Source organism: Sminthopsis crassicaudata, chromosome 2 (assembly GCF_048593235.1).
Source record: "Sminthopsis crassicaudata isolate SCR6 chromosome 2, ASM4859323v1, whole genome shotgun sequence".
NCBI classification, from domain to species: domain Eukaryota; kingdom Metazoa; phylum Chordata; class Mammalia; order Dasyuromorphia; family Dasyuridae; genus Sminthopsis; species Sminthopsis crassicaudata.
The window spans coordinates 519,465,016-519,475,353 of record NC_133618.1 but is presented as its reverse complement, the minus strand read 5'-3'; positions in this window follow the sequence as shown (position 1 = coordinate 519,475,353).

Here is a 10,338-nt window from a genome sequence, read left to right as displayed (position 1 = left end):
TATTTGAATGTATTTGAAATATATTTCAATATAATTGATCTCCTTTGTAGCCTATGTAAGATTATTCCAAGAGATCCATAAGCTTCATTAAACTGCCAAAGAGTTCCAAAAGAATTTGGTGTCTACAAACCAAAAAAGTTTTAAGAACTTGTAGTTTAAAGAAAAGCAATCTAATGATTCCTTATAATAATAAAGTAATAGTAAAGAAATAAAGTAACATAAGAAGTAACAAAATATTTCTTGCCATAAATCTAGGGCAAATTATCCCACAAATACAAGCACCATCAAGTGGTAAGAATGGATACCTGTAGGAAACACTTGAGAAAACAGATATAAAGAGCCAGTGTATGGAATAAGCATATTGGAGGGGATAATGTACACACAAAAAGACACAGAGAACACATGTGGGTAAGTCACACAGAGAGGCACCTTTTGGTTATACTATAGCCTTCCATGTCTTGAAATCTCTCTGCTTGTTTCTCACTCTTCTCATACACTCTCTACTGGATGAAATCCCTGTTGAGTGTGTGGGACCATGTACAATATCTGTTGACCATTACTCCCAGCTGGTCTTTTCATGGCTGCTGCTTGGCAGTGTTCCAATGAGCTTATGGTTACCCTCAGGCAGGACCCCATTGTTCATTAGCCTGGGGAGGTGCTCTCAGCTTTAGCCAGAGGAGAAATAGGTCCTGTTACTGTTATTTTAAATTAGATTACTGTTCTTTTAGGGGGCTTGGCTTTATCTTGTTTAGAAAAGCAAAGCTTTAAAGTCTTTAATGACTAACCTTGATAAAAAAAAAAAAAATCAGCTTTTCTCTCATAAGATTGTTTTTATCTGTTTTTCTTAAAACTTGATAGGAGAAATAAGTGTTTTCTTTTCCACAAGGCACCTCAACTGAGCTACTCAGTTCTTTGGAATATAGAACAATTTCACCTAACCGGTCACTTCAGGTTTAAATTTATTTGTATAACTATCCCTAATTTATAACCAAATGCCTGAACCATAGTTCAGTTTCAATGATTGATTAATCAGTTAAATCTATATTCAGAGTTTGCATATGTAAAAAGTAACAATCTCACCTCTAGCAATGGGGAATTTTTTTCTATTAAATGTTTTCTTTGGTCTCTTAAAAATTCTATTTCCTGATTTATTCAGGATGAAATTTTTTCCCTTTACTCAATTATTTGCATATTGAATTTAGCACAGGACTTGTCACAGATCAGATTTGCCCCTGGATCTCTAACTAAGGGGAGATAGCTAGGGGGATCTTTGTTTATAAAATTTAATTTTTTCTTCATGTAAATCCTGTCATTAGAGACGAACTGTGTACATACATATATTTTGACTATCTATCCAGTGCTAATGTTTCTGAAAGTTGTTAAAGATTAATCATAGCACAGATACATAGATAGGATATGATGCTTAGAACTATCAAAGGTAGGCAAATGAGAAAGAAAGGAGATGCTTAAGCAACTAAAAATAGTCTATATGAGAAATTCAAAATGGATTATTTGATTCTTGGTCAGTCATTGTATTCCATTCATGTATACTGTCCCGATGAAAGGGAACATCTGCCAATCTCCTATAGAAACACATGTCTAGACAGATAGCCACCAATATGAATAAAAAGATGTGTGCAAGAAACAGATCTTTTTTGGAAGATAAGGAGACCAGATTAGGGGAAGTGGGGGACCATGCCTGGCTGACATTTCAAGTGATGTCTGTTTCAGAGATAATTTGAAGCTGCCCTATATCCTCCTGTTTTAAGAACTTTTTAAGAAATCAGCAATAAAAAATGATGAGCTGGCTTGGTTTTCCAATTTTGGCTCTGATGGGAAGTAAAAATCACAATCTGGGTGTTCTGGTTCTGGGTTGGCAAAAAATCCCAGGAACAGTTTAGTTTTGCTGGGAAATGTTTCCCACTATCACCTTTTCTGCCGAGGCCATTTCTAGGAATTAGATATCTCAATCTTCTGTGTGGCTGTGTGGCTATGCTATGAATGAGATTTTGGTGAATCTGACTCACCAAAGTATAGTCCCAGAACATAGCAGACACTCTTCAGTGCCAGAAAACTCTACATGAATGTATCCTATATAATCAAAATGTGGTCTTGTTCAAGAAGCTGAGATTGTGGAAAGGAGCTACTTAGGTTTATTCTATGAGAGGGATTCTAATGAACTTTTTCCTCCTTGGACCACAATAACCTCACTTATTCCTGAACTTTTAGCCTTACCTTCTCCCCAGTCCTCTCACAATAAAACCACACAAACATAGCCAAGTGTCTATGTGTGGGTAAAACTATGGGAAATAAAGTAATGATGAAGAAAAGGACAGACCACGTACAATGGAGCCACATACTTAGTGTTCAAAAAATACTATTGATTAAAATTTAACTAAAAACACATTTTTTCCCAATATAGGTGAGTCTAGTCCTACCCAAATCAATAAACATATGGAAGGAAGGAAGGAAGGAAGGAGATGGAGAAGGAAAAGAGAACTTGAAGTTAATCAAATGGTAGAATGGGAAAAGCATTTAAATCTAGCATTTGATCAAATCCAGGCTTTATCTCTTGTAATATGACCATGGAGAAGACAGTTTTTCTCTCAGCTTCAGATTCCTCAACTTTAAATGGGGATAATAATAATTAACCTACCTACATTACAAAGTTCTTGTAAGTAATGCTCTTTTTTTCCCTTTTTATCCTGAAGCAATATAGAAATATAAACTATTTTTTTTTTTTGCTTCATTAAAGCACTTACAATAGTACTCCTTTAAATCGAGTCTTCTTTTTCTTGAGGTAATAAAAAATCAATTTACACAAAATTTGTGGGAACATATATGGAACCAAAGTTTAGACCAAAGAAAAGAAAACCCTATGTGGACTAGCAAGTTTTATCACTTTGGATAAATTGAGATCTCTAGACCTTGGTTTCCTCATTTGTAAAATGAAGGGGTTGGAATGCGTGGTATTTTTTTCTTGCTTTGTCTTCTATTTCTATGATTCTGTGATTAATGACCTAAATTCTTCTAGTTATTATTTCTTAAATGTTATGGTCTTCCAGTGTAGAAACTGTGTGTTTATTTTAGCAATTAAAATTACTTTATTACTTTCTTGCTTTTTCTGCACCAGAACATATCTAGTGTTAATCTTAGATATAGCTATTATAAGTCTTTTCACAGTTTACTCTTCCCTCTTCTCACAAAAATGTCTCCTGGGATTCACCATTTTCTATGATCCTTTCTTAAAGTTATCTGAGGTGAAATCAATTAAAATAAAGTTCATGTTAATAAGTGCTATTTAATATTATTGCTCTTATTTGATTACTATATTTAATATTAATGTTATATATAAGATATTCTATACAGAATCAGGGGTATAAAGATAAAGAATTCTATACCCTCATTGGATTTCTATTTTATTGGGAGATATAATATGTAAACTGACAAAGAAACCCACACACAAGCTACTTAAATACTCAATGGATCTTTGACCCAATTGATTTGGGAATTCCTTTCGAAAAGGAAAGTGACAACTCATCTTGCTTGCTCATCCCATGCCATTCTTGCCCTTGTCTCCTCCCTGCTCACAGTTTACCCCTAACATGTTGGAGACTATGTTTTCTCTCTTAATGAAGAAGGGACTAGTTAAGCATTCTAACCATCTTCCTGCCATCTCCAAGCTTTGCCATGTGACCAGTCTATTTCTTTAAAATCTTTGTTGACATCTTTTAAGTCTTGTTCTTTGGCTATATGTGGCAATCTGCTCATATCTACATACACCTTTCCATTGCTTTCTATGTGATGCTCATCTTTAGTTCTTCAGAAGTCCTCATGCTCCAGGTCTTACTGCCATACAGCAACCTGAGTTAAATATTTGTCTGGAAAAGCCAGGTCTTAGCTATTATGGCATGGGTAACTTGGGATCATTAAAAGTGCTTTGAAATTTCAACCTACTGTTCTCTTGACAAAGATACTGAGTTTGCTATTTCTTTCTCCAATGGATTAAAACAAACAGGGTTATATGACTTACCTAGGGTCACACAGCTGGTATCTGAGGCCAGATTTGAACTGTGGTTTTCCTAACTCCAGGTCCAGTGCTCTGTTCACTGAATTTTACCTACCTGTCTCCAGTTTGATGTTTATTAACAGATAATCATTAAGTAGGATTATATTTTTGTTGTTACATTTTCCAAGGAATTTTTAATCTTGATATATGGATGTATGAGACACTTTGTTGTAAAAGATTCTGTAAGCTGGTATTTTGTTCAATTGAGTCAAATGCTTTTTTAATAATCAATGATAAAATAAATATCATTGAATCTTATTCATTCTGCATCCTTCAGTCAACTGAGATGTTAAAAACTGATCTGTTGCTGAACAACTTAAAAGCATTATTTCTTATTAGCACTGTTATTGAGGATGCCCTTGATTCATGTATAGATGAATGTTATAAAGACTTTGTATAAGTGGGAGAGAAGGTATATATGTTGGCATCTATTTTTGTAATATTTTTTAAATTAATAAGGTCTGAAGCTTTTTCCTATACCTCTGGCATCTTACACTCATTTAGATGGCTTATAAAGTCATCTCTCTCTGCCTTTTCAATTATATTATCTTCAGCACAGTTCTCCTTTATATGTACTTGATCTAATTTGCCTATTTTTTTCCTTTGTAATTCTATCCTTTATAAAAGTAAGTGCTATATCAAATAAATGCAAAGGAATATTGTAGGGAGAGACCATTAACAACTTGGGCAATGAGGTTTGGGAAAATAACTATTCATGAAAATGAGATGAAGCTGGAATAAAGCTGGGGAATTCTTAAAGATGTAACTGAAATAGAAGAACATGCCACAGATGGAAGCCATTTTATACAGAGACATGGAGACCACAAATAGAAGATCATTTATTGGGAGCAATAGAAAGTGGGTCAAATAACATGAGGAGAAATTATTTCAAATAGTAGGCTGAAGCCAGAATGTAAATACCTTTAAACATCAAACCAAGTAGTTTATATATTATCCTAAAGGCAAGAGGGAAAAACAGTGAAAATTCTTGAATGGGAGAATACATACTTAGACCTTTTCTTTAGAAAGGTTATTTTGGCAACTAGATGGATAATGGATAGAAGAAGATAAAGAATGGAAGCAGAGATATCAATTAGAAAACTATTTACAATAGTCCAAGGAATAGTTACTTGATGAGGATTTTTAAACTAGGGTGGCAGTTGTGTTAGTGGAGAGAAGCTGGAAATCAAATATTTTGCAGAAAATCAACAAGGTTTGGTAACTGATTGGATGTGGGAAATGAGAAGCAGTAAAGAGCTGAGGATGACTCCATAGTTGTGAGGATTGCGAAATGGGTTTGGGTTGGGGAAGGGGGACACATAAACACATGGAATGCAGATGGGACATAAAATCGGATACGCCCAATAGGTAAGTTTGGTGAAATGGACTAGATTCAAGAGAAAGAATTTATAAGAGAAATCTGTGCGTCATATGAATTAGATCCATGGAGAACAGGATTTTATCAAATGAAAGTGGAAAGACAGAGGTGGAGGAAACATCCCCTTGACATAACCATCCTAAAAAGGTTAGACATGGAAAAATAGTGAAACAATGAGTCAGTAGAATTCTAAGTTCCATAAGTGTAGGGATTTTCTTGTTTTTGTCTTTCTATGCATCTATTGCCTAGCATATAGGATCTTTCATATAATAAATACAACTATTTGCAGTTATTAAGCTCATTATACAATGAGTGTTTTTGTTTGCCTTGGAACTGTCATAACTATCCATTTTTTCATTTTTATAATATCTAAATTTAATAGATATTTTATCTGCCAGTATTATTTATTTATTTGCTTATTTGCTTATCCGTTTATTTGTTTGTTTGTTTGTTTAGTTATTGTACTGAGGCCATTGGGGTTTAGTGACTTGCCTAAATTAGGAGAAGTGTTAAGTGTCTGAATCCAGATTTGAATTCAGGTCCTCCTGACTTCAGGGCTGGTGCTCTATCCACTGTGCCACTTAGCTGCCCTCACTATTACTTTTTATATTGATAGCATATTGCATTTGGAGTTCAGATATCTGAGTCAAAGGCTAGGAATTTTAATTTAGTAGTTGTGTGATAGTGAGTATGCTATTTATTCTCTCTGAGTGTCAGCTTTTTTTTAATGGAAACTGTCAATAAATACTCCCTGACTGTTATGAGGATCAAATAAGATAGCTATGAATACCATGTTTTGTGAATTGCTATGAATGCCCTATACTAATAATAGCTATTTTTCGTCTTTATTCCATTGTCTATATATGTTGATTAGAGCACTTATAAGACCATCAATTCTCTCAATTCTCAAAGAGGTTTCTTGGTATAATTATCACATTTATTTTGCCAATTGCTTCCTATTTATTATTTGTAGTAAGTGGTCATAATTCATAAAGAGTTAGAATGGGAAGAAACTTTTGAGCTTTTCTAATCTGATTCTTTCTTTTTATAGAAGGTAACTCCCAAGGTGAAGATGTAAAGTGGATATTATTAAACTGGTAGAAGGGGACCTGGACAACTCCAAAGCCAAAACCTCTCCTTCCCTTCTTCCTTCATGCTAGCAAGAAGTTTCATTCTCAGAGGGCTAAGTCAGAAAACTACCCTTGTTCTACCCTTTTTAATGAATCTGGATGATACTGATGATGAGATATAGGAGGGTTAACTTAAAGAATACCTAGAGAAAAGATTTAGGACATTATATCTATCTTCAACTATTTTAAAGGTTGTCATGTAGAAGAGGGAATAGACTTTGATCTCCGAGGGCAAAATTAGAATGAGTGGAAATTATAGAAAATGAAATTTTAGTTTAATGTAAAAGAAAAATATTCAATTATTAGATTAAACTCATCCAAAAGTAGAACAAACTATCTCAGAAAGTAAAAGCTCTCTCTTACTGGTTTTTGAATGGAAGCCAAATGAGCACTTTTTGGAATGGAGTAGAAAGGTTTCCTTTGGATTTGTAGGATTCTCAGGATAGTTTCCAATAGAGTCTATTTTTTTTTTGCATGAGTGTATGGTTAAAACATACACTTGTTCAGAAGGGACCCCAAAAGTTTGGGGGTTACAGACCTATGTTGTAAGGTATCTCAAAAGAATATGTAGGCTTGAATCTATCTCCAAGTCAAGGGCAGTTTATTGTAATTGTAACCCCAATTGATGGTGGCTCAGTTCCAAAAAAATTTAGCAAAGAACCAGAAGCAAGAACACAAATTTATCCAGTTTTTCATGTCACTAATATGCTAATTTTGTGGCTTAGAGGTAGACCTGAGAAGTGGTCTCAAGAATTTGGTTATCATTGACCAGCAGATTACATATCTGACAGTCAGCAACGTTTGTAAGACTATCCTATGGCCAGAACACTTTAGAATAATTGACAACTTGTTAGAACAATAGCACTCTAAGGTCAGAGGGCCTCAGAATCCCTAATATATTTTCCTTAAAGTCTAAGAGAAGTATTATTATATTCCTAGGCCAAAGACTTTTACAATCATTGGTGGACAGATCATTACAACAATAGCATTTTAAAGTTGGGGGGACTTCAGGATCACTGATTCTGAAGCCAGAACACTTTAGAACCATTGACAGATTATTAGAACAGAAGCACTCTAAGATCAGAGGACCTTTAAATTATTGCTATATTTCCCCTAGAAGCCATACCCTATCAATCTCATTTTAGACTAGACAACTAGGTGATGATGTTTCATGTATAAATCACTAAGCTAATTGGGAGTACAGTTGTGTCCTCTCCTTATATGAAGGCTTTGGGAGGAGATCTATGTTCTCCCCTCCAAGCAAAAGGGTGAATGAAGTGAAATCTGACAGTTGTCTCACAAGATGGAGGCAATGTTCTAAAGCTTGAGTGAAGGCCGGCTGTGCCCCAGGGCCAGGTTTCTTTCTTCAGAAATCTCCTGGTTTACAAGGAGTGGGACTTATTCTTTGTGAGACTAAGTTGGGGCCACCTTGGCACTGAAACTCCCATAGAAGGTAATTTTGTAATGCTAAAGATGTGGTTGGGTTGAAAGTTTTTCCTCATTTATGACAGAGAATGTGACGTCATTTGTCCAGGGCAAAGATCCAGTCTATAGGGAGTATTAGCCCAGGCCCCCATATAATTCTTGCTTGTTAACTGGGCCTTACCTCTCCTTGCCCATCTGCTTGTGGGGAGGGAGACTCCCTTTCTTGCGAGATTGTAATAAAATTCCTTTCTGCTTTTGCCTTGAGAAATCTCCTTAATTTATTTAATTTATTTGATCCATACTGATGTGGTATGAGTACCAAGACTGATGCACTCTTGTAGGATGATGAGGTTTCTAAGAGGAAGATGGAGAGGTCCAGATGAGTGCAATTAGATGAGCTCAAAGAGTATGAAGGATGTTGGGCTTCCATTTTCCCACTGTTATTTTAGCCAACTCTCTAGACCATTTTATTTCAGTGACTGCATTATGAGCCAAGGACAGATGGATACAGATTCATCATGCTTCATCAAGATAAACATCTTGAACACTGCTATCAATAAAAAAAAAAAAATAGGATTTCAGCATCTAAATGCTGTTACCTCTTTAGTAGTAGATAGGCTTTTTAAACTTAAGCCTAACTTCCTTTGGATTCTGTGAATATTTGTGGGAGAGGATGTCACAGGCTTTTTGAGGGGCAGGATTTTTGAACCAGTTGTTTTTGTTGTTCCCCTTAGTAAAAACTTGTCTTTAGAAGCTGAATGGCTGACTAAATGATTTTTCATGAATAATGAAGAAAACACACCTCCACCTCCTCAGGGTTGCTAAGAACTGAGGCAAAAATGGAGTCAAGAAAAAAAGCCTGGGTAATCCCTTTTGTATATTGCCCAAGATATCAAGCATGATTTAAAAATCCTCAATGTAGAAGATTTCATTTTCTGTTAGTCCCAACATAGTGAGTTCTACAAGTGTATTGCTCAGTACTTCAGCAGAGTCTTGAAACACTCATCTGGCAACCATTAGTCTTGATATGGGTGATCTTTGATTAATGGAGACCAACACAACTTCAATTTATAACCTTCAAATTTTAACACTGAATCAGCAATTTATTATACTGAATTCAAATTTTTTTGAGCTGAGACTATATGACGTGTTCATATTCAATGTGGTTAACCTGGAAAGGAAAATGGATGGAGATTGTTTAAAAACAAAACAAGAACTCCAGCATGAACAACTAATGAAACTAGTGAGGGTCTGGAGGAATCTGAGGTCTAGTTGAAACCTGGTAATTACTTGCTTTTTTTTAGAATCAAAACTGACCACATTGTTTTTGGGTCTTTTTTCATCAGCTTCTTGCTTCTCAGACTTAGCCTCCTGATCTAAATCCCCAAAGAAAAGGTGTTATTGGGTTAGACAGCATATACTTATAACCTGTTGTTTTTGTTTGTCCTTATTCACAAAGAAGACCATGACTTTGGGAAGGTGATGACATGACTTGCAAATAAATTGTATTTAAATGAGGCAGGGCTGTGCAAAGTGACCAACCTACTTTCTCCTCCAGAATCATCTGGGTCCAGTGACAAGATAGAGATGAGGGTAACTGGAGATGTCCCTGGCTGCAGTGAGTATATAACAATAAGGAAGGTAAATTGTGATCCCTGAAATCTCCCCAGATATCTTGGTGTTTATGGGCTAGATTTCTTTCTTTAGAGACATTTCTGAAGCTAAATCACTCTTGCTCTCATTGATTGGCCAACCATAGATTGCAGGCCAAATCTCATTTGGTCATTGTTTGGTGTTAAATGCCCTCCAATGGAATAAGGGGGCTAGACTAGGTGACCTGGGAAGTCACTTCCAGCTCTAAATGTAAGAACACAAGATAATCCTGTGAGATCAAAGTTATTTACTGAAGCCAGTTTACTTAAAAACCTTCATCTCCAAAGTATAATGCTATTTTTTCAAAAGAAAAAATATATAATGGCTACAAAGGTAAAAGAAGGAAATATTTATTAGGCACCAGCCAGTGTGCTAAGTGCTTTATATTATCTCATTCATTATCCTCATAACCTTGAAAGGTAGATGCTTTTATTATTTCATTTTACAGTTGAAGAAACTGAGGCAGATGTTAAATCACCCAACTAGTCAGTATCTGAGTCCATATTTGAGCATAATTTGAAGTCCATTGGTTTCAGGAAGAATTCCATCCCCTGCAGTATCTAACCACCTTCAAAAAAGATAACTGAAAGGAAACCATGGTCTGAACAATTAAAAAACTAACAACACTGTCATAGAGATGATAGTGAAAAATGTCTCCCCTTAAATATTGTGAGTCTAGGGGA